This window comes from Leopardus geoffroyi, chromosome E1 (genome assembly GCF_018350155.1).
Source record: "Leopardus geoffroyi isolate Oge1 chromosome E1, O.geoffroyi_Oge1_pat1.0, whole genome shotgun sequence".
NCBI classification, from domain to species: domain Eukaryota; kingdom Metazoa; phylum Chordata; class Mammalia; order Carnivora; family Felidae; genus Leopardus; species Leopardus geoffroyi.
The window spans coordinates 42,778,230-42,802,237 of NC_059330.1; the positions used below are offsets into that span (position 1 = coordinate 42,778,230).

At 47.4% G+C, this 24,008-nt stretch overlaps 1 long non-coding RNA gene across 2 annotated transcripts in view; it reads right to left on the bottom strand.

Annotated features, from left to right (window-relative positions):
- LOC123603830 overlaps positions 1 to 24,008 on the bottom strand; it is a 50,507-nt gene that overhangs the window by 9,692 nt on the left and 16,807 nt on the right. The window contains exon 3 of one of the 2 annotated variants that reach the window (XR_006715062.1): positions 13,343 to 13,839. The exons of the other annotated variant lie outside the window; for it this stretch is intronic. This is a non-coding gene — a long non-coding RNA (uncharacterized LOC123603830). Of the gene's footprint in view, positions 1 to 13,342; positions 13,840 to 24,008 lie in introns of those variants that run through there. 2 annotated transcript variants of the gene reach the window in all.

Sequence of the window (24,008 nt, forward strand, 5' to 3'; positions counted from 1 at the left end):
TCCCGACCCAGAGATCAAGAGTTGCATGCTCCACTGACTGAGCCAGCCAGGAGCCCCTGCTATTTAACACTTGGAACTAGCTTGTGAAAGCCTTCTGCTCTTCCTTTAGGGATGGGGAACTGAAACATTGGGGGTATAGAAACGTGCCCCACTCATGAGGCCAAGAGTTGGGATTTGGTCCCAGGTCTGCCTGCCGCCCAAGTCCATGGTCTTGAACACCGTGACATACTGCCTCCAACGTCACTTGTCTTACCTCAGAAGCTGCCCGGAAGGAGCTGAGATGACTATGGTACAATGGCCTGGCACAATGCCTGGCACCTGGAGTGCATTTGAATGTGCCTTCTTTCTCCTTTGGGTTCCTGTGTGGAGGAGAGCGGGGTGTGCAACACTCCCCTGACCAGTGGGAGGGGGCTTCGGCAGCAAGTGAGTGAGGCGGGCAAGGTGGGCAAAGAGGCAAATATAGAAGCCAAGCCCCCCACCCCTTACCACCCCCACCACTTTCACCTCTGGAGCCTGGCCCTGGTGAGAAGCCGAAGAAACCAGGGATCATCAGCGGGCACCCCCAACACTCACCCACGCCCGCCTGCTATGGGGGGCATGGCTGGAGAGGACGAGAATCCTCCACACCCATTGCTCGTCCTCCTTCTCTCTGCCGCCTCCCCCCACCCCAAAAAGAGGCATTCCCAGACTCCCAGACAGAGGGAGGGGAGGGGCTGGGAGTGGAAAGGGAGGAGGGGCCGCCACACACTGAAGCCTTTGTGGGATTCCCAAGAGTCGAGGTGGAAACACTTCATATATCAAGTGTGTTTGTCCCTCCCTGGGGAATGGGAGGGGGGAGGGGCAAGGGGGAGGGAGGACGTGGTGGAGGGCTTAGGGCCTGAAATAGGAAACACCAGTGTGTAACCCGAGTCCGGGAAGGGAGGAGGGGGCTGCCCAGAACCTTTCTTGAGGAACTGACCTGTTCTTGGCTTCTGGGATCCCCACTCTGGGGCTTCTACTCCCCGCTTCTCAGGCCCCTATTCACTGTGCAGAAACACACAACACTGGCCACTCCTTCCAGACCCTGTGTTCTTCCTGCCAGGCTCCATAGTTACCTTCCCTGCATCCCACTCCTGCTCACTCCCTGGCCTGCTCCTTGGTTCTCCCAGAGTCCACTCTTCCCTCACCCCACTTCCCCCACTGAAGTCTCTATTCCACCACCACCCCACCTCGCCATCTTCAGAACTCTGCTCCGGCCGAGCCTCTGAGACTCCTGGCCACCGTCTCCCCTGGATCTCCCCTTTTTGGAGCTCACTCTCTTCAACCACAGCCTTGCCTCCTGCTGCCCAAAACTGTTCAAGGATCCTAGGTCAGTCTTCTCTAAGTCTTGACAGGTTCCTTGCCTCTGTTCCCTCACTCATGTCCCTGACCCAGCCAACATGCCAGATAACAGGGATACTGTATTGAGAGTGACTATAACCCAGCTCACTCAGTAACCTTGTAATGAATATAACTGTGACAATTCAGAAAAGTTATTTAAGAAGTTATTCAAGCTTATTCAAGAAGCATTTACTGAGGGCCTACTAAATGTCAGATCCTCTGCCAGCTGCTGGTCAGGAACTCACAGTACATATCACCCTTGGGCTCTAGGCAAGAGGGTACCCAGTGCTGAGACTCCACAGCACAAAGTCCATGGGATGTGTCTCCCCTGAACCTGCATGGTCCCCTCCACACTCCTTCTAGACCATGCCCTGGGTTCCTGGCCCAGTGCTGTGTGAAACCATACTGATATCTGAGGCAGTAGAAAGAAAGAAAGAAAGAAAGAAAGAAAGAAAGAAAGAAAGAAAGAAAGAAAGAAAGAAAGAGAAAGAAAGAAAGAAAGAAAGAAAGAAAGAAAGAAAGAAAGAAAGAGGGAGGGAAGGAGGGAAGGAAGGGAGGAAGGAGGTAAAGAAGGAGGAAAGGGAGAGAGAGAGAAAGAGAAAGAATGAAAGGAAGGAGGGAAGGGGGAAGGGAGGAAGGGAGGAAGGAAGGAAGGAAGGCAGGCAGGAAGGAAGGGAAAGACAAAAACTAAAAGCCCAAACAGTAGTAACAACAAAAACAGTAATACTGACCCTGTCTTTATTTAAAATTTTGATATTTTACTATGAATATTTTGCATTTAATTTGATTTTTAAAATATTGTGTTAAAATATTATTTATTACTGAATTTTTTGGTGTTCCTTAAATTTTGCACCTGAACTGAGGGCTTCACTGATTTCCCAAATTCCCCATCTTTTTTTTTTAACGTTTATTTACTTTTTTTGAGACAAGAGAGAGACAGAGCATGAACGGGGGAGGGTCAGAGAGAGGGAGACACAGAATCCGAAACAGGCTCCAGACTCCAAGCTGTCAGCACAGAGCCCGACATGGGGCTCGAACTCACAGACTGCAAGATCGTGACCTGAGCCGAAGCCAGCCGCTCAACCGACTGAGCCACCCAGGCGCCCCCCAAATTCCCCATCTAAGTGACCCTAGACTCCCTGCCCCCTCAACCTTGGGCAGGTGGAACTCAAGTGTGCGTACCCTCAGACCTGAGGGGTTGTCAAGGGTTGGCTGTTTGTGGGTGTGAGTAGGGCTTGCACACATGGGCCATGGAGGTGTCCCTGCCAGAGCAGAGCAGAAAGGAATTGCTGGTGGAAACAAGGTGGGTAGATGAGAGGTGGGGCGCCCCCACCCTGTTCCAGTGCAAAACTCCAAAGTCATTATGAAAGTGGATTTGTCAAGGTAAGAGGATAGGATCGATCTTATTTATATTTGTTCACTTGATTTGTACCTCTTAAATATTTAGAAATTTTGTTTGTGGGCTTTTATTTGTACTCTTGTCCCATGCCCCACAAACGTTAGGGGCAGGCCTGCTTACAGGGATGGTGAATGGAAAGATAGAAGTTACCAGCACGGTGTAGACCATTCTGATCTATTTGCTGCCATTGAATTTCCACCCTGTGTACCTTTCTCCTGCTCCTCCCACCACGGACACCTGCCCATCCATTAAATGCCTCTCCTCTCTCCATAGTCTTCAGTGATCCCTACTGCCCTTGGTGGCCTCTCCCTCCTCCAAACTGTGACTTTTACTGCCAGTACCAGTCTGTGGGCCCTCACCCACACTGCCTGCATCAGCCCTCAAAAAGCTATTTTGTGCCATCATCTAACTTTTAGTGTGTGTGCACACGGGCTCATGTACCATGTCCTGGGAGCTGTGTTATCAGTGTTTTTCTCTTCTTTTCTTTTTAAAAAATATTTATTTGTTTTTGAGACACACCCACACACACTCACACACACACAGAGTGTGAGCAGGGGAGGGGCAGAAAGAGAAGAAGACACAGAATCCGAAGCAGGCTCCAGGCTCTGAGCTGTCAGCACAGAGCCCGACATGGGGCTCCAACTCACAGACTGTGAGATCATGACCTGAGCCGAAGTCGGACGCTTAACTGACTGAGCCACCCAGGTGCGCCATCAGTGTTTTCCTTTTTTGTTGTTTATTTATTTAATTTCACACGTGTGAGAGAGAGACCGTGCAGAGCAGGGGAGAGGGGTGGAGAGAGAGGGAGAGAGAATCCCAGGCAGGCTCCATGCTTAGTGAAGAACCAGAAGCAGGGCTTGATCTCATGAACCGTGAGATCATGACCTGAGCCAAAATAAGGAGTCAGACACTTAACTGGCTGAGCCATCCAGGTTCCCCTTGTAAGTGTTTCAATAGCACTGTCAGTGTATTATTTTATTTTTCCAGTTCCTTATAGTGTTAGGCTTGGGAAAGAATGGGTGTGAAGTTAGCCAAAGACTTAGAGTTGATGCTGGCCCTGCCCCTTATTAGCTATATGACCCTGAGCAAGTTAACCACTCTGAATCTCAGATTTCTCATATATAAAACAGGATAATAAGGCCTGCTTGGCAGGGTGTTATGAACATAAGAGGTAATATATATAAAGGGCCTGACAAAGTAGGCAGTCAATAAAATGTTAACCATAATAATTATATTCTTGCACATAATATATTAATAGTTTACATTTTTATGTGCCTATTATATTGTTAATATAACAATTATAATTATGTATTATTAAAGGCCTTACATAAATTAAACAATTGAATGGGATGATCAGGAGGCCTGAGAAGCCTAAGGCAATGGACATGGAATCCTGACTCGAGGCTTTTCTGACTGGGAGAGACCGAGGAAGCCTCCGCCTGAGCTGCTTTGGGGAGGTGATTCCTGGAACCCGTGGTTCCTCCCTGGGCATTTGGCATAGGAGTGAGCAGTACAGGGCTCAGATTTAATCCTTCCACGTGGCTAAAGCCTCTTGACCCTGGGCACCTCATTGAGCCATGCCAGCCACACCCTTGGCACAAGCCCATCTCTGCCCCACTCACAGAGGCAGCTGCGCACCAGGCACCGCCTCCATCTGCTGCAGAGTTGGCCAGTCTTCCCAAGTGGCTCCCCTGCTAGGACACATCCCCGAGTGCCTGCCTGCGAGAAACCATGGGAACGGAGGGCTGGGGGAATAGGAGACACTGGATCCCAGCTCCCAGGACCACCCACCCTGACCTCCTCCCCTATGATTATTAAACACATATTTCCGAGGGATTAGCAACTATGCCAGGGATGTTGATCGCTAAGTCTCAGTCAAACCAATGGTTTTAATCACTAGCTGCAGCCACATTAACATTATTAACTAATGAACAGCCTGCTAAGTTGGGGGTGGGTACAGAGTGAGGGGTTGGGGTGAAAAGGGAGGCACCTGCTGTATGACTGAGCCAAGGGGCCACCCTGGGAGAGTGGTTCAAAACTGCACCCTCCCCCCCCCTCCCCATAATTAGGAGACAAGCTCCTTAGGGGACTGAAGACATTGGTTTGAGGATAGGGAGCCTGTGTCCAGGCATTCTGGATTACCCTCAGTTAGGTTCCCTGTGGGAATGTCACGGAGCAGGGAGCTCACCTATCTATGCTTGGCCAAGTTTCTAGACGGGGGTTCCCTGTAAAGACCTTGCTCTTGGCTCACCAGTGTGTGCAAAAGTGCAGGAGATTCAGACTCAGCCCTTCCCATCATCCCACAGCAGAAGTAATTGCTAAGTCCACTCCTAGTCTTACCTCCCTCTCTCCCAGCCAGGCTACTGTTCTGTTTTTTAGCAAGCAACTGTAAATTATTAGCCAATGGGAGAAAACTGGCCACTGGCGCACTCAGGTTCCCTTTGTCTGGGAGCATTGAGAGAGCAGATGGGAAGTTAAGAAAGCAGGAAGGGCACAGCCCAAGAAAATGATAGGAGGAGAAAACAGAGGCAGCTGAGGTGGTGGAGGGAGAACAGAAACTGGGGAGAGTCTAGAGACCCCTCTGGCCCCTAGGAACCCCCTAGGAAAGAAGGTAGTCAACTCAGAGTAGACTTGTGCTTATAGATCATGCTTGGAAACTTTTGTGTTTAACAACTGGTTACTGAAGACTTGGGCCTGTTACCTGTTCTCACGCCTCTTTCCCCAGCTCTCTCTCTCCCCTTCCCTGTGTTTCTTTGCTTCCTTTGTTCCTGCCCTAGCGAATGGCTAAGCCCTGGAGTTGGTTTCCACTTCACCCGGTGCAGATTTTTTTTTTCCTTGGGAGACTCCTGGGAGCTCTGCCCCCACCCAGGCCATGGGCTCTGCACGCTTGCTAAGAGCCCCTATGGAGCAAGCTCGCCTGGATAGAGAGTATCTCCTCTTCTCTGGGTGCACGCCTGTGCTAGGCACTGAGGAACAAGTCACAGAAAAAGGGGACCAACTAGAACCTGCAGGAATTCAGAAGTAAGAAAGGTGCAGATTCCAGAGCCAAATGGAGCCCAGTATAAGTTCAAATAGCTGGGTGCACATTCAGCCAATCAGATTAAGAGAAAAGGGGGTGAGGTGTCTGGGTGGCTCAGTTGGTTGAGTGACTCTTGATTTTGGCTCAGGGCATGATCTCTTGGTTTGTGAGATCGAGTCCTGTGTCAGCCTCCAGGCTCTGTGTGCTGACAGAGCAAACCTGCTTGGAATTTTTTCTCCCTCTCTCTCTCTGCCTCTCCCCTGCTCATGCTGCTCCCCTCCCCATCTCAAAACAAAACAAAACAAAACAAAAACAAAAAAAAAAACCTTAAAAAAGAAAAGCAGGGGCACCTGGGTGGCTCAGTTGGTTAAGCATCCAACTCTTAGTTTCGGCTCAGGTCATGATCTCATGGTTTTGTGGGTTTGAGCCCCACGTTGGGCTCTGTGCTGACAGTGCAAAGCCTGCTTGGGATTGTCCCTCTGTCTCTCTCTCTGCCCCTCCCCCGCTCATGCTGTCTTTGTCTCTAAATAAATAAATAAATAAATAAATAAATAAACTTAAAAAAGAAAGAAAGAAAAGCAAGGCGGGGAAGGCTCTTCTGAGGAGCGGATGGTGAGGTGGAGAGTGGAGAGTTGTGTGCTTGGAGTGAGCCCATGGGTTCTAAGATGAGGGCTGGTATGGGCAGAGGGGGGATGTGGCCTAGACTTGACCCCTGGAAGCCCAGACTAAAATGTCTGGCACAAATTTGACGGGAATGGAGGCTCCCCTGTGGGGCCCTGGGCAGGGAAGAAGCAGCCTCTCTTTCTGTACCAGGTAGAGGCAGGCATAGGAGAGATAGTGTCCTGGGGGCAACTGCTATGGAAACTGTCCTGTCACTCTCCCCCAGGCAACCTGATGTCTCTGAGACCCAAAGGCCCTAGCAGCCCCTCCCGTCCCCACCCCCCCACCCAAGGCACAGTCGGTGACAGAGAACCATCTCCGAAATAAACACCCTCTAAGAACAACAACCCCCAGAAACTCCAAATGACTTTGATGTCGGGGCCAAGGGTTTTGACTAAACAAACTGGAAGCGATTTAGGCCGGGAACGCTGGCGGCCTGCTGAGGCGGCTGCACTAGGGAATTGATCAGGCCACCAGGAGCTAGTAGGGGATTCTACCCTCCCTGTGTGCTCCCTCCCCGCCCCCCCAACCAGCCACCTGGGAACCTAAGAAACCAGTCCCGAGAGGCATAGCTGTGTGCATCTTCCCCAGTTCCCTCCTTCCTCCCGCCAGAGGGGCTGGACCATCTAAGGACACCAAGTCCACCCAGCGAATGCGGGGCTATGAAGAGCACAGTCAGGCCTTGTCCTCCTCATCTCTTCCCACACAAGCCCCCAGAGCACACATCCACTGCCCTTCATTTCCAGCATGTCTTCTCCCCAGCTAGTCCTTATTTCCAATGTCTCTATAAGGAACAGCTCATTCTGGGAATGAATCCTGCCCCCGTCTGAAAAGTCCTCAACCCTGCAACAGCCACCTTGCTCTGGCACTGACATTGGCACTACTCGGAACATCATTGATTTCCTCCTTAGAGGGTGGCCTCTGTGAGGGCAGGAACTATGACTTGTCCATCTCTGCGTCCCCTCTGATATCTGGCATAGTGTCTAATGAAGGTAGCTAGGAAGTACGTTTGGTGAGTGAGCAAATAAATTACCACTTGGGGGACTCATGGCGGGGGTTAAAGTCCTTGCTCTATCATAAGGTCATTTCCTCTGCAAAAAACAATTCTCAGCTCATAAGTGGTGTTATATACATACATACATACATACATACATACATACATTAAACTGTTGATACCAAATGCGTGTGAAGTGCCCAGCCCAGGGGTGGAGCCTGCAGCAGGTATATCATGACCGGCCATAACTGCTGTTATGATTTAGGCTGCGTCCCAACTGGTCTGTATCTCATTTGTAGCAAAAAGAACCTACATTTGTGAATGTGCATAGAGGGGCTTAGAAGAAAGGGGCTTGATTCAGGCAGGAAGGCAATAGCAGCTCCCTCCCTTGCCCAACCTTGCAAGTGCAGAGAAAGCAGAGCTGTTCTGGTATGTGATGCCTTTCTCCATTAGACAGATGGGGGGAACTGGGGCTTATCTGTACCCCTGAAAAGAGACCCTCTGCCCTGTAAGAAGATTCCCCTTTGCTCTTTCCTCTGACTGTCCTCCGGCTGTTTCTATCCCTCATAGCCTCTTGCTGAAGGTCATCTGCCTTCCTGCCTTTTTTTTTTTTTAATCTTAATTACTGTTTTACATTTAATCACTAAGTCTTGAGTAATAAGATCCAAAAAGAACTACTGAGGTCTCCCCAGGCTAGGCTGACTCTCACAAAGGAAAATAAAACAAGGGAGCCACTCACAGAGACCCAGACACACACTTACACACTTTCTTACACAGATACACACATGCAAGGTCCAGTACACTAACAAAGAAGTACAAGGGAAACAGGCAGATTGCACAAACACATATGTACACATTTAGATATACACACATACTGTCTCAAACACAAGCGCGCGCGCACACACACACACACACACACACATACAGTACCAACAAAGAAACCCCAACAAAGTAGCTTGCGCACATGGACTCACAGGAGGCCCGATGACTATACTTTTAAGCTTCACCTCCCAACCCAAGCCCAAAAATCTGTCTCCAATTATCTGGCCCGTGTTGGGAGCAACAGGAAATCCAGAGCTGCCTCTGTCTTCTGGGGGAGATGCCGGGATTTCAGCCATTTCTCCATCGTTGGATAACAAAAGACTTCTGGCCTTGTGTCTTTCTCCCTGCTTCCAAGTCAGCTGGGGCTAGAAGGGTGTGGGTGGGGGCTGGAGGGGGTGCAAAACTAAGCCTAAGAACATCTTGACTAAGAACAGCTTGGCGAGCCTGGGAAAGGGGCCAGGGGTTTATACACCCTGAGTATGAGCCTTTCCAACTTTGCCCAAAATAATGAATAGGGCACTGGCTTGGGTCAAGAATAGGGGCCTACAGTGGCGACCTTGGAATCAATAATGACCCTAGACACCAGCCTCATAAGGTGGACAACGCAGCATAGTGGAACAACCACCAGACTTGTGATCAGACCTGGGCTCCAGTCCCAAATCTGCAGTGAGCCGGCTGCCAGTGATCTCACTCCTCAGAGCCTCACTTAGAAAACGGAGGTAGTACTAGTGACCACCTTATAGAATGTGAGTGGGGCCAAGAACTTGTGTAGCTGGGGAAAGTGACCACGCAGGTGTTCTTACTGGCTATGGGATGGTCTCCCAACCATCCGACCTCCCCCTAAAATAGGAAGCTCTCCTTGTCTTCTCCAGATGCACTGGCTATTCCCATAGAAGAGAAAATACTGTTTTGAGAAACCTGGTTCTACTCCTTCATCCCCATTCCCTGATTAGATGGAGCGGCTCTCACCATCTTGTAGCTGTCCCACTTGACTGCATAGCCCACTCTCCAACACGTCCAGTCCCTGTGTTCCTCATGTCAAAGACAGTGGCTTGGAGCGGTGGAAAGGCCACTGAATTGGGGGTCTTTCCTGTTTCCTAACCCAAAGGCAGTTTCCCCTAATTCAGCCCAGCCTTAACTTCCTTGGGCAATGGACACTCTCTCCACATAGCTTTGTATGGAGGAGTGTTAGAAATTGTGACCACCTGGGTGGCTCAGTGGGAAGAGCCTGAGACTCTTGATCTTGGGGTGGTGGGTTCGGGCCCCATGTTGGGTGTAGAGATTACTTAAAAATAAAACCTTAAAAAAAAAAAAAAAACAAAGAAAGAAATCATGCCCACATATATGTGATGGTTCCCACAAGGGCTTTAAGGAAGGAGCTTCAGAAAGACACTTGACACGACCCAGTCCCCTCTCTGTGGCTTCAGCACTCTGTAGGATTTGCAGCTGGGAACACACTCTCTATGAAATAATGCTTAACTGTTTTAGTCAAAAGTTCCTCTACGGGACGTGGGTTCCTAGAGACCAAACTCTGTCTCCCCCATCAGACAGGGAGTTCTGGGTCATGCTCTAAACATTCCAGTCAGGTCCCAGCCCTGGCATGTGAGGAGAGCGGGACTGTGTGCTGTGTTAGAAGGGCAGAGGGTCTTCATTGGGTACCCCCTCCTCAGCCTGTGGAAAGGAGCAAGTTTACTCTTTTTCTTTTTAAGTTCTTATTTCTTTATTTTGAGAGAGAGAGAGAGACCACACACACACACACACACACACACACACACACACACACGAGAGGGGGTGAGGGGCAGAGAGAGAATCCCAAGCAGGCTCAGCGCTGTCAGAACAGAGCCCAATGTGGGGCTCGAACTCAGGAACGGTGAGATCATGACCTGAGCTGAAATCAAGAGTTGGATGCTTAACTGACTGAGCCATCCAGGCGCCCCTCAACATTTGATTTTTTAACATAGGATTTTTAACATGGTATTCCCAATGTGGGGGCAAGGAGTGTGAAACAGTCTAGTTCTGGAATTAACAGGTCCCAACTCTGCTTGTCCAACCTGGCCCTCAGAGGATTGCTCAGAGCGGCCCTCAGTCCGAGCGGCCCTCCTTTGAAGGCCAGGCTGAGAGGTTCAGTTTTCCAGACTGCGGCGGGAGTGAGTCACGGTCTAACAATGTGATCTGTCAAGTGCTGCAGCTCCCTGGGCTGGTCTTGCCCACAACCTCTTGCCGCCTGGATTCTTCCTGGGCGTTCCTCAATCTTGCAAAACGTGGAGATCATGCTGGCGGCTTTTCTGTGTACTCCCCACCATCCCCAGAGCCAGTTTACTTTTGGTACAGCAGACCTAATAAGGGCACCCAGCCAAAGAGATGGGCCCGAGGTGGGAAATGCTGGAATTATGGGGCACCTTTTCCAGAATTTGAGTCCTGACTCAGAGAGTTAAGAATTAGGGCAGAGGGAGAGCAGGAAAAGAAACTGAGGTCTAGTGTGGCCAAGTAGACCAGACAGGCATGGCATTTACTACAAGAGGTTAAGAGTGTCTGTATAGTAAAAACCATTGAACAGTATATATTTTTTTTAATGTTTATTTCCTTATTATGAGAGGGAGAGATAGAGAGCGAGCAGAGGAGGGGCAGAGAGAGGGGGAGACCAACCCCAAGCAGATTGCGCACCATCAGCCTGGGAGCCCAACGCAGGGCTTGAACTCATGAACCGTGAGATCATGACCTGAGCTGAAATCAAGAGTCAAACAAACAACCAACTGAGCTACCCAGGTGCCCTCAACTGTACACTTTAAAAATGTGAACTTTGTGATATGTATATTATATATATCAATAAAACTGGTTTGTGGGTTTTTTTTTTTTTTAATTTTTTTTTTCAACGTTTATTTATTTTTGGGACAGAGAGAGACAGAGCATGAACGGGGGAGGGGCAGAGAGAGAGGGAGACACAGAATCGGAAACAGGCTCCAGGCTCTGAGCCATCAGCCCAGAGCCCGACGCGGGGCTCGAACTCACGGACCGCGAGATCGTGACCTGGCTGAAGTCGGACGCTTAACCGACTGCGCCACCCAGGCACCCCTGTGGGGTTTTTTTAAATGAGTGTCTGAGTCGGCAGTAGGTAACTCTGTCCCCACAGGGAGGTAATGCTGGCCGTGTGGGGTGAATAGGGATTAGGATAAGATGTTTAGAAGGACCTGGCTGCCTCCAGGTTTGAGTGGATCTGGGACTAAAGCAGTGGAACCTATGCAGAGGGTGAGGTTGGGACAAGTCCCCACTCTTGGAGATCCAAGGCCCGTCCAGAATTTGTCAGCCCTACTACGAGCCTTCAACCTCCATATTGGACACCCTGGAACACCACCATCCAAGTGACCCCTTCCACTGATTCAGAGAACAACGTACAGTTTCCCAACAACGTTGAGACCCACCCAGAGCAAACTAGGTATGCATTTAACCTCATTTAGGGCTTATTATTACATCTTCACTCTTTTTTTCTTCTGCTTTTAACTCTCATCTTTAATTTATGCTACTTTGCATCTTCTGTATCTTGGAAGCCTCTGTAAACCCATCGCACAGCAAGGCAGGATATAAATAACATTTTGAAAATAAAATTTACAGGAGCGCCTGGGTGACTCAGTTGGTTAAGCGTCCAACTTTGGCTCAGGTCATGCTCTCGCAGTTCGTGAGTTTGTGCCCCGCATCGGGCTCTCTGCTATCAGCCTGCTTTGGATCCTCTGTCCCCTTCCCTCTCTGTCCCTCCCCCACTTGTGCACGTGCATGCTCTCTCTCAAAAATAAATAAACTTAAAAATACGTATAATTTGCAAAACGCTCTCATGTACATTTTTTCTTTTGGTGCTCAGAACAGTCCATGTGGAAGGTAAAGGTAAAGCTATTGCTATTTTTAGGCTGAGAGAGACTGAGGGACCTGGTCAAGCCATTGAATGGAGTACGAACCAAAACTCGTGCTCAAACTCTGAGGTACCACTCTGTCCTCTGAAGAAGGCACCATAAGAAAGCCCTGGAGAAGGACCAGGTTGACTTCTTGTGGCCTTGCCAGTGCACACATCACCACCCAACATTGCTGACAGGCCTTTTAACAGAGAAGCATCTGTGCCTGTCTGCCTCAGGGGAAGGAGAGAGATGGCTTTCCATTTCTCCTTCCAAGAACTTAAAGTGAACAAATGCTCCTCCTTTCATCCGACATATTCACCACGCTCCCTTCACTCCGAAAAAGGGCGAACGGGACACTATTCTCCCAAGCCCTAGGCACAGGGTCCTGCTGTTCTCTGTAGGGCTGATAGGATTTCCTCACTTTATGGGGTGGCTCTGCTTTAAGATCCCTTTCAGAAGAGGGTCTACAGGGATGGCTGCAGCGGTTGTGGAAATGGGTCCCAAACTCTTCTCATTTCTCAAACTCAAAGTAGGAAAGAAAACAGGCCACACGTCAAGGAAAGCCTGCTCTCTAACAAACATTGACCAACTGTAGGTGACCCAAAGATGGGTCACACAGTCTCTGCTTTCCAGTCTTCAGTTTGAGGTGCGGCAGGAATAAGGATGTCAGCAGACATGAGTTATGAGAGAAATATAAACAACAAAGCCCGACTGAGGAGCTGAGCTGGAAATCTGGGGGATCTGAACAGGAGTCTTTGGGGCCAATTACATTTGGAAAGGACCCAGAAGGATATGTAAATTTATCTTCTTTCTAGAAACTTATTACCCTTACTTTTTAAACAAAGGGTGGGGTGGGTTGAGAGAGAGAGAGAGAGAGAGAGAGAGAGAGAGATTGAAGCAGGCATAAGTGATGGAAGGGGAGCAAAGAGGAAGGTGTTCTAGGCACAGGAGGCCCTGCAGGGGCAGAAGCACAGGGATGGAATGTAGGCGCACTTGAGAAGCATTGAGTAATTCAGTTTGATTGGAGCATGAGGTAGTGGAAAGGACTGGAAAGGTAGACCAGAGCCATATCACCACGGGGGCCCCTAAATTCCAAGCTAAGGAATTTGCACTTCATTTAGTAGGCCACAGGGAACCTCCACAAGTGACTGGATTACCAGTGTGCTTTAGGAGAGAAACTCCAGCAGTCGTGCGTGGGATGAACTAGAGGTAGAGGTCCTGTTAGCTCAGCTACTAGAGAATGATGCGGGCCTTCATACAGACGCCATGCTTGGGTATTGGAGGGCAGGAAGATATTCATTCAAAATTCCCATGTCTTGATTCCATCTTTATTCAGAGGACAGATACAAAGATGAACAAAGATGCCAGCCCTAAGCTGATTCATATATAGCCTTATGGAGAAAGCAAGTAAAGGAGCAGCTAAACTGTAACAGGGTTAAGTGCATCACAGGGTCAAGTGCTCTGGGACTGCAAAAAAAGGGGGTGTTGAGAAACGGTTCAGAGGTTTCCCATGTAGAAAAGAACACCGATCCTAACATCTTTTTCTTCCCCACTTTCATCTAAATAGTACTGCTCATAGATGCATTTATGTTTAGCTGACATCTAATCTGAGGAAGTTTCAACCGGCCACTCGTTGAGCAAATAACACCCCTGAACGCAGACAAGTGTCCAGGTACCTGCTCTTTGTTCATCTTCCTCACACCTAGAGGGGAAGGATGGGAAAACTGAAGCAGTGACTGACCCATTGGACTGGATGGTTTGTGAAGCCCCAGGTCTCAGGGCTAATTCTGACCTTAAGACACGTCCCCACCTCTCAGCTTTGCTTAATTGGGTTACAGGAATTAGTCTTGAGAACAGAGAAAAGGCAAGAAACCACATTCTCCTCACTCTTAAGCCTCTAAAGAAGAGGTCAAGTGAGGTCGCCCCTGCTTGACCTGGTGAGGATGGCCAAGCAAGGAAAATGGCTGCTTGGGAGACATGATAAGGCAGGCCAGCATGGGACAGGCAGAAAAGACTGTGAAAGTCAGACCAGGGACAGCGGGAGGAGAAGATGCCCCAACATGGTGCCTGGCACATGGGAGACACCTGCTAATTAATTACAGATTGCATGAATGAATCCCAGAGGTCAGGGGATCCTCATTTCAAGAGAAATGTAATTATAACCGTGGTGAGAAACCATCTTTCACCTATGGGAAAGGCAAAGATCAGAAGTCTTGATAAGATTCTGTGTTAGTGAGGGTGTAGGAAACATACCCTCCAATGCCCTGCTGATGCAGCCATAAACAGGCAGCTTCTGTGCAAGGCAATTTAGCAGTATTGATCAACATTACAAATGTGTGTAATTTGTATTGAGGCAAGCAATCTCATTTCTGCGAACTTATCCTGCAGATACGCACATGTGCAAAGTGACCTACGTACAGTGTATTTATCTGCAGCTTTGTTTGTAATGGTACAAGATAGAAAATAATAGGGATCTGGTTAAATTGATTATGGTTTATCCATTCAATTCAATACAGGTATTATGAATTCTGACGAGGACTGATCTGCTACATAAATTACCCCCAGAAGCTACAGGAAAAATAGTGTGCATAGTATGGTACCATTTGCATGAACAGTAAAAAACAACGCGTGCATGTTTGTATGCTATCATTTGTGTGGGAAGAAGAATACATATTTGCTTACATAAGCACAGAATATCTCTAGAAAGAAACACTAGAAAACTTTTTGGGTTTGCCCCCCAGGATGATGAGCTGGGTAACTGGGGAGCAGGTACCTTGTATGCTCATTTTTACCTTTAAAATTTTGTACTATGTACAAGTAGTACTTACGAAAAAAAATTTTTTTTAATATAAACAAATTAAAAAGAAAAGAACAGTCAGGGAAGCTTCTGGTTGTTTCCTCCAGCAGGGGCTCCCAGGGCAGCACGTCCCTGTGTGCTAGTCTATAGCACCCCCTGGTGCTGTCTGTGAGCACGCACTGCGCAGAGAAGGTGTGGGGGTGACAGAGCAGGGGATTCTTTGAGGAACACTGGGGTTTCTTTTTAAAAAAGAGAGAGAGGAAAGGATAGTGTACAATATTGGAGCCGGAGGAGACTCAGAAAGGACAGTGGCATCAGAGATGTAGCGGGAGAGGCGCTGGGAATGAGTGGTCCTGGGTTCAAGTCCTGACTCTGCCCTCACCCCCTGTGTGCCCTTGGACACATGACCCTCTTAGTAAGTCTCAGCTCTTACCCCATAAACTGCTTTGATAATATCTACCTCTAGGGTTGTTTTGAAGATCAAATAGGGTATGGAGTATGAACAGTGCTTTAGGATTGGAAAAGAGCTATAAAAATCTAGGGGATTATTTTTTAACTAGCCTCTCTCGTTTTATGAGGAAATAAGAGGTAGTATAGGGCAGTGGTTAAGACAAGGACTCCGCAGCCAGAACTGCTGCACTTGGAAGCCCCGTTTTACCACCCACTGGCTTGGGTGATCTAGGGAAAATTACTTAAATTGGAGACCTCCACTTTTTGTCTGTCAAATAGTGTTAATAATAACATTCTCAGGGTGCCTGGGTGGCTCAATCGGTTAAGCATCTAACTCGGACTCAGGCAGTGATCTCACAGTGAGTTCGATCCCTGCTTTGGGCTCTCTGCTGTCAACATGGCACCCACTTCGGATCTTCTGTTTCCCTCTCTCTGTGTTCCTCCCCCGCCCTCTCTCTCAAAAATAAATAAACATTAAAAAAAACAACATTCTTGTAGGGTTGTTGTGAGGATTAAGTGAGTAAATACATGTGAAGCATTTGCACACAAAAAGTGCTGAGTAAGCATCTGCTATTACTGACTTCTAATATATCCAATGCTTATGTCCTTTTTGTAGGTGCTTGATAAATGTGAGCGAGTCTTACCATTTTATATGTGAGGAAATTGAGGCTATGAGAGGAGATGTGCCTCGTTCAAGCTGCCCAACTAATGAGTAGTAATAATTCTCCCTCTAAAGAACCTTAGACATCTCCTGGACATAAGTGCTCTAGTTCAGAGGGCATTTCCAGGTGGGGGTGTGTTTCTTAATCCCTGCAACCGGAAGTAAAATTGGACTGGAAGGGGGATGGGAGAAGGGAGGGCCATGAGGAAGAAAAGCTTTCTTGGGGGAAAGATATGGAGAACAGGGCTTGTGGGGAGACAAGAGGCTGGCCGGGTCAGGGTCTATGAGAATTTAGCAACGAGATGTAGCACAAATAGGAAACTGAGTGTGAACTTGGGGTACAGGACACTGGGAGGGCTTTAGTGGAGAGGCTCAAGGACAGGGGATTTTCAGCCAAGTTCTTGGTAGGGAGGAAGTGAGAACATGATAATGACCATCCTCAGCATGAATAAATACTTCCCGAAACGGGCAATATGGTGTGGTGGGAAGTGCACTAACAACTATTTATCGATCGTCTGTGATGTGCCAGGCTATCAAGCAAACACACAGACTTAACAGACTGCTCTCTGCTCACTGGGTGCCCTAAGGCAGATTACTATACTTTGAGCCTCTGTTTTCCCAACAGACATAGTAATACTTACCTGGTGGGTTCTCACGGAAGATGAAGTTAGGCGACAATGAATGTGAAAACTACCACAGTGCCTGATACCCTGAGGGCACTCACAAACATGGAGTTGAGCATCTCTTTGTAAGGCACTGAGTCAGGTACTGTGAGGGAGACAAGAAGCCTGAGATGGGAATCCTGTGGCCAAAGGGCTTGGAGTCTAGTTGGAGAAACAGGACACATGGAAGATTTAAAAACAAAACCAACAAAGGTCACCACTATACGTTCCAAGGACTGGAAATGAGCAGGTGAACGGTTTGAGGAATGAGCACCCACCAAGGGCTGAACTGCTGAAGGAGGCTCCCCGAAGACATGTGAGTGAGACCTTCTGGGACCTAATAAAGTTGAGAAGAAGGAATGCGGCCTGATGCAGAGCAGAGTAAGGGTGCAGGGGTGCAGGACGAGAAAGGAGTGACGGCACAAGTGCTGACTGAGCGCCCGCACTGGGGTCAGTCGCCACGCCAAGGCTCTCCCCGACCTCATCTTACTGGATCCTCACTGCAGCTTGTGAGGTGCGCATCTCTCTCCCTGTTCTATACATGAGAAATGTTAAGAATCAAGGAGGTTAAGTAACTCACTAACAGTCATGCTTCATAAATGGAAAGTCAAAATTCAAACCCAGAACTCTGGCCACAAAATCCACGGAAAGGGACTAAAGTTGGCGACATGAGGCTAAGGAAATCCACGTTTTACTCACATTCCTTCACTCATTCAACTACTATTTAGTGAGTGTTTACTATGTGTGAGGTATTGTGCTAAGCGCTGGCTGGGCTACTGTGAACGGAACAGATCCCTGCCCTAATGAGACTTTATGGCTTGGAAGCCAGGCAGCTTTTAAATAAATCCACAGTCGAATAAGTGCTATGAAGGAAACAAAACGAGAGGGTGTTATGAGACAGAACAATGCAGGCCCTCAATAGGCTGGGGGGTCAGCCTCTCTGAGTAAGTCACGTTTAACTGAAGCCTGAAAAATGAGTAGCACTGGTTTGTGTGTGTGGGAGGGAGGCAGAATCCCGAGCAAGAGGGGCGTTCCCGGTAAAGGTAATAGAAAATATGAAGGCCCAAAGGAAGAAACTAGAGATCATGTGGAGGAGCCTTGGGAAGGGAGAGGGTGCCGAGGTGAGGCTGGGGAGTGGCACAAGCCACATCTCACAGGTCCACAGACACCACATTAAGAACTTCGGACTTGACCCTCAGGGCAATGAGGAATCGGTGACTGGTTTTAAGCAGAAGAGTGACATGATGCAATTGACTTTGAGAAAGATCAGTCTGCTCCCCGAAGTCTGTCCCCCTGTGTGGGACAGGACTGAAGTGGCTAAGAGTGGAAGCAGCAGCAGCAGTGAACTGCAGTTGCCTCAGAAGAAGGCTGGCGACAGCTTGGATGGGGGTGGAAGTGTGTCTCAGGAGTGGAGAGGTCAAACCGCTCTTGAGGACAAACTGCTTATGAAGAGGGTAAGGAGAGTGTTTGTCAAGGTTCACCCTGAGGTCTGGAAGTGCCATTTTGGAGATGGGAAAGTCTGAAGGAGGAGCAGATTTGGGGCAGCGGGGATGAACCAGGAGTTTTTACAGCACTGTGGGCAAAGGGAAGGTGGGGATACGATTTGAGGTTATTCAATCCTGTTATAGAAGAGAAATAAGTAGGTAGTTTTTAAAACATGAGCGAAACATTTTAAGATGTTTTAAGTATAGGTGAGTAGCTAGTAAGCAACATGTTTGTTAGACCTAGGCCGAGGTCAAGTAGAGCATGTGTGGTAGGACTAAGAGATGACTAATATTCACAAGACGCCTGCATATTAAATAGTCATGGGACACTAAATGCATAAAAGTTACTAAATAGTTATGACATCCTAAACATGCATAAGATACATAAGGCACTAAATATACCAAAGGCAATAATACTCAGGATAGACTATATGTACATGAGGACTCGATGTTCATAAGGTGTTTTTTTGTTTTTGTTTTTAAGTAGGCTTCAGGCCCAGCATGGAGCCCAACATGGGGCTTGAACTCATGGCCCTGAGATCAAGACCTGAGCTGAGATCGAGTCGGATGCTTAACTGACTGAGCCCCCCAGGCACCCCACATGAGGTTTTAATATGACACTTTGGTGACATCTACTCTGGTATGTTCCCTATCTACTCTGCCAAGATATACAAATATACTCATGGCTGCTCAGGAGGCTAAATAGCAAGTTACAGCTATGGCCCCGCATGCTTGTTCATATGTTTGCCACTGGCCCCCAGTGCACTTTCATTCTGTGGGTCCCCTAGCTTGAATTATAAGGACTCTGGTCCTTATAATTTCAACAGAGAAGCCTGATGCAGCACAGAGAGATACAGAATATATAGACACTGCATACCCCAAAATTCAGGTAGTGTGTTCCTTCCACCCTGTTGATAAAGTAGTCCCATCCCTCTCCTTCCCCTTGTTTCTTGCTATGTGTTTTAATTTGACTTAATAAACCATACGATTTGAGCATTTCAACTCAATCTATGCATCCTTTCTATTTTGCGACCTTAGAGATAGCTCACTTGGTCATGAACTTGGGAAGCTACCATTGCAGTAAGCTGATTTCCCACACAACAGAAGTCACGGGCATATTTTTTGCAGTGAAGGTAGCATGTTTCAAGTGGTGTTTTGGAAAGATGATGTGGCAGCTGAGTGTGGCATGGATTGAAGCAGGGAGAGCGAAGGTAGAACTGAGGCAATAGTCCTGGCTGGAAACTCTGAGACCCTAACTCAGGGTGGGAGCACTCAGAATAAAAAGATGGGGTGGACTTTAAGAAACATTATAAGGGTAGGGGCGCCTGGGTGGCGCAGTCGGTTAAGCGTCCGACTTCAGCCAGGTCACGATCTCGCGGTCCGTGAGTTCGAGCCCCGCGTCAGGCTATGGGCTGATGGCTCAGAGCCTGGAGTCTGTTTCCGATTCTGTGTCTCCCTCTCTCTCTGCCCCTCCCCCGTTCATGCTTTGTCTCTCTCTGTCCCAAAAATAAATAAACGTTGAAAAAAAAATTTTTTTTTTTAAAAAAAGAAACTTGCACTCAAAGCAACTGGTCTCCAAGTCTGCTGTTGATGATTTGCTATTGTGGAGGGCACACAGGCCAGAAGAGATGGGCAATGTCCTGTAGCCACATCCGAGTAAGGACACCACATGGCTGTGGGGATGATAATGACGGCAAAGTACCTGGCAAATAGCTGTCCCACGTTCTTGTCAGTTTGGGGTTTGGGCATGGGGAATGTAAGATGAGGATGTGGCAGGGAAGAGTCACCCCAGAAATGGAGTAATAACAAGTTTCCATAGTAGAAGGGGTCAGAGTTAGGGGAAGGCAGGGAAGGCAGCTGAGTAAGTTGTGGGGACAAAAACTCAAATCCTGAGTAGAGAGTAAAGGATGGAAGGAACGAACCATGGGTTAAACAAGCAAGAGGTCAAATCTAGGGGTCCTAGGGAAGAAAGGAAAAAGCAGGTAGCATAGTGTGGGTAGATAGACAAAGCAAATATAGTCTGAGAAATCAAGTGTCAGGGAGCAGGAATCCAGGCTGGGAAACTGGAAAGCAACCAGTGAGGCACCAGGCACAGGGCTGAACCTTAAGGGTCAGAAAAGAGCAGCAAAAATGCAGCCAAAACCATTACAAGTCAAGGGGTCTCCGTTTCCCAACTAGAACCAGACCCATTTCAGGATGTGTGTTTCTTATAGCTTGATGATGGTTGTTCCATTATCATCCTATCTTTTGCCTGGCCAAGGATATTTCTGAGGCTTACAGAAACAGCCATGAACATATTCCTACTATTTCTCCCTATGCTGGTCTGAGTCCAATGATCACTTAGTCATTCCTTTGGGAATGAAATCAGCCTGCTTGTCTCCTGGGGTGAGAAGGCTCAGAGGAGGATAGGGAAGAGACATTTGGAGCTCCCAGGTCTGTGGCTCACTGCAGATGAGCTTGAGATCTGAGAAACCTCTCCATGCAAGCAAGACACCTGGAAGTTTTAAAGAGGTCTGATGTGAATTTTGTGGGAGCCAATTCTTCCCTACCTTACCAGTCAGGCATCAGCCATCTCTGCATTCCCTGAGGACAGAAGAAAAATGGGTGCAAAGTGACCTATTTGACAATGTTTTCAAAGCGTTCTTCAATTAGTTCACTATCATTTACTATTTTATCAAATCACTAGAATGCAAGGACCAAAAGCTGAGGTTGAGCCCCAGCTCAGCCTTAGCTGAGTGGTCTCAGGCAAATTACCTTGTCTCTCTGGGCCTCATTTTACTTATCTGGAAAATGAGGAAATAGGAATTAATGATTCCTAAGTTTCCTTCCAGCATTAAGGGTTTTTAGTCTCCGTGCTCCACCCATCCCCCCATCCCCCAGAGCACACTTATACTCAGCACGGGGAACTGGATCCTGTTATTACTAAATGAATGTATGTCAGAAATCCAGGCTGAAAAGGGGTCATCTGTATAAACATACAGTTATTCATGTTAGTTCTCATCTAACATCCCTTGAAGGAGAAGTCTTTTTTTTTTTTTTTAATCTTTAACGTTTATTTCCTTATTTTGAGAGAGGGAGAGAGAGAGAATCCTAAGCAAGCTCTGCACTGTCAGCACAGAGCCCAGTGTGGGGCTCGATCTCACAAATCGTGAGCTCATGCCCTGAGCTGAGATCAAGAGTCAGACGCTTAAACGACTGAGCCACCCAGGCGCCCTGAAGAAGTCTCATAGCCATTTTAAAAATTGTCAGTCCACTTGACCTAATTTGTTCATTATCATCACTTATTATCTCTCTAAAGTCTTTAGTATGCATCTAAATGATGATAATGGCTTACTAGTTTATAGCAAATTGGAAACATGTCACAAAACCACACAAGCAGGTGGGAAAGATGCTATCATTAAATAACCCCCTGCTTCTTTTAAACAGATGAAGAAATTTACCAGGACCAAGTGATGATATTGTCCAGTCACAAAGGTCGCAAGAGCTGCCAAGTGGCATTACTGCATCCTGAATCCATGCCTCTCACTTCCATATGCAAGGCCTCTGTCCTCTGAGAACACACATCCAGGACTACATGTCCCAGAGCTGGCTGTCTTTCTGCAACTGTGAGGGGCAGGTTGGGCTGATATGGCCCACTTCTTGGAACTTGCTGAAATACCCCAACCCCACCCTGCCATCCTCAGAAGCCCACCTAGTCTTTGTCCCATATATTTTCCTTTCTACTTTAAAATGTGAGTCTCCTCTGCGGGAAAGCCAATCCATATATTTCTGATTCGTTTACACTAAATTTCTCCAAAGTGCTCTCTGACATCCCCAAGCTTCATACATTTTTCTAGAAGAAAAGAGGTAGATGCTACATGTGGGATGACTGAGAAGAGATGAAGCTCCCAGGATTCCTCCCTTTAGGAAAATGATGTCTCCCATCCCTATGGTGGTTGCTGTGCCTGGCTTTGACTCCACATACCAGCTCCAGCTCCAGCCAAGGTGACAGTTTTAACAACTGGGCCAGCCAGCATGGGACTCCATCCAGAACACAGAACATAATAAAGCAAGAAATGAACTTGATCCTTGATAGCTTGGCCAGGGCATGAAGTAAGGTTGTGAGACAAGCACATTCCTTCATGACAAACCTGACTATCACAATGAATGTAGGGGCGCCTGGGTGGCTCAGTCGGTTAAGCCTCCGACTTCAGCTCAGGTCATGATCTCATGGCTCGTGAGTTCAAGCCCCACATCAGGCTTTGTGCTGACAGCTCAGAGCCTGGAGCCTGTCTTGGGTACTGTGTCTCCATCTGTCTCTGCCCCTTCCTTGCTCATGCTCTGTCTCTGTCTCTCTCTCTCAGAAATAAATAAACATTAAAAAAAAAAAAACAATGAATGTAAAAACATTCATTGGGATAATGTGATGGGTAGCCCTTGATGGAGAGACTATATGGACACAACGAAGCATGGTAGAAGGTGCAGGGTAGAACCCTAACCTGGGTTCAAAGTGTGGATCCGACATTAAACCCAGGGACTTTAAGCAAATTATTTCATCTCAGTGGATATCATCAGAAAACCTCCACCCCAGAAGATTGTTGTAAGAATTTTTCAGTGAGTTAATGTGTATGACAGGACAATTAATAGGCACTTAATAAATGGCAGCTAGTAGTATATTATCTGAAAGTAAAATGCTGTATGTTGAATTCCCTCTTAATTCCCATTTAAATCATGCAGCATGCAGTCTCCTGACACCCCACTAAATCCAATATGGAAGTTTTGATAACAATCAATCAACAATATTTTAATGAGACCGTGACTGTGTAAAGCTAGTGCCAGATGCTATGAGGGTGGACTGGAGGGAAAAAAAGTAGCAGGTTTACAAGGTGGTTGAGGAGACATAACACAAGTCACAGATGCTTAAGAAAAATCACAAAGCAATTTAGCAGTGGATTAAAAGAATCCGAGCTGAGTCTTGGGCTACTGGGGACGTAGAAGTAAGCTTGGGGGATACAGAGGCATTCCTTAATCACAAAAGGCTTCTCAGGCACCTGGGTGGCTAAGTCATTAAGCATCTGACTTCAGCTCAGGTCATGATCTCGCAGTTTGTGAGTTTGAGTCCCACATTGGGTGAGCACAAGCCCAACTTTGGGTAAAAAAACATGAGCCCCACTTTCGGTGAGCCCTGCTTCTATCTCTCTCTCTCTCTCTCTCCCTCCCTCTCTCTCTCTCTCTCTCTCTCTGCCCCTCACTCCCTTGTGCCCCCTCTCTCTCAAAAAATAAATGAAATAAAATAAAATAAAATAAAATAAAATAAAATAAATGAAAGGAAAGGCTTCTCTATAATTCTGAACTTGGACTTGGATTTTTAAGCTTCCTTAACACATGGTGGATCTAAAGCCTGGGATTTTTTTTTCATTTACATCCAAGTTATTTAGCATATAGTGCAATAATGATTTCAGGAGTAGAATCTAGTGACTTGAAGCCTGGGATTTTATAATATAAGTTTAATTTTTTGTGTTAAAAATTTGTGTGTGTGGTGGGGGTGGGGTGGGGAAAAACTTGTTTCGTGGGTATGAAGTTTCCCTCTTAGGGTAATTAAAATGTTTGGAACCAGATAGAAGTGATGGTTGCACAACAATGTGAATGTACTAAATGCCCCTGAATTGTCCACTTTAAAATGGTTAACTTAGGGCACCTAGGTGGTTCAGTTGGTTAAGCATCCAACTCTTGATTTCAGCTCAGGGTCTTGAGATGAAGCCTCACGTTGGGGTCCATGCTAAGTGTTAATCCTACTTTAAATTAAAAAAAAAAAAGGTTAACTTTATATTACATGAA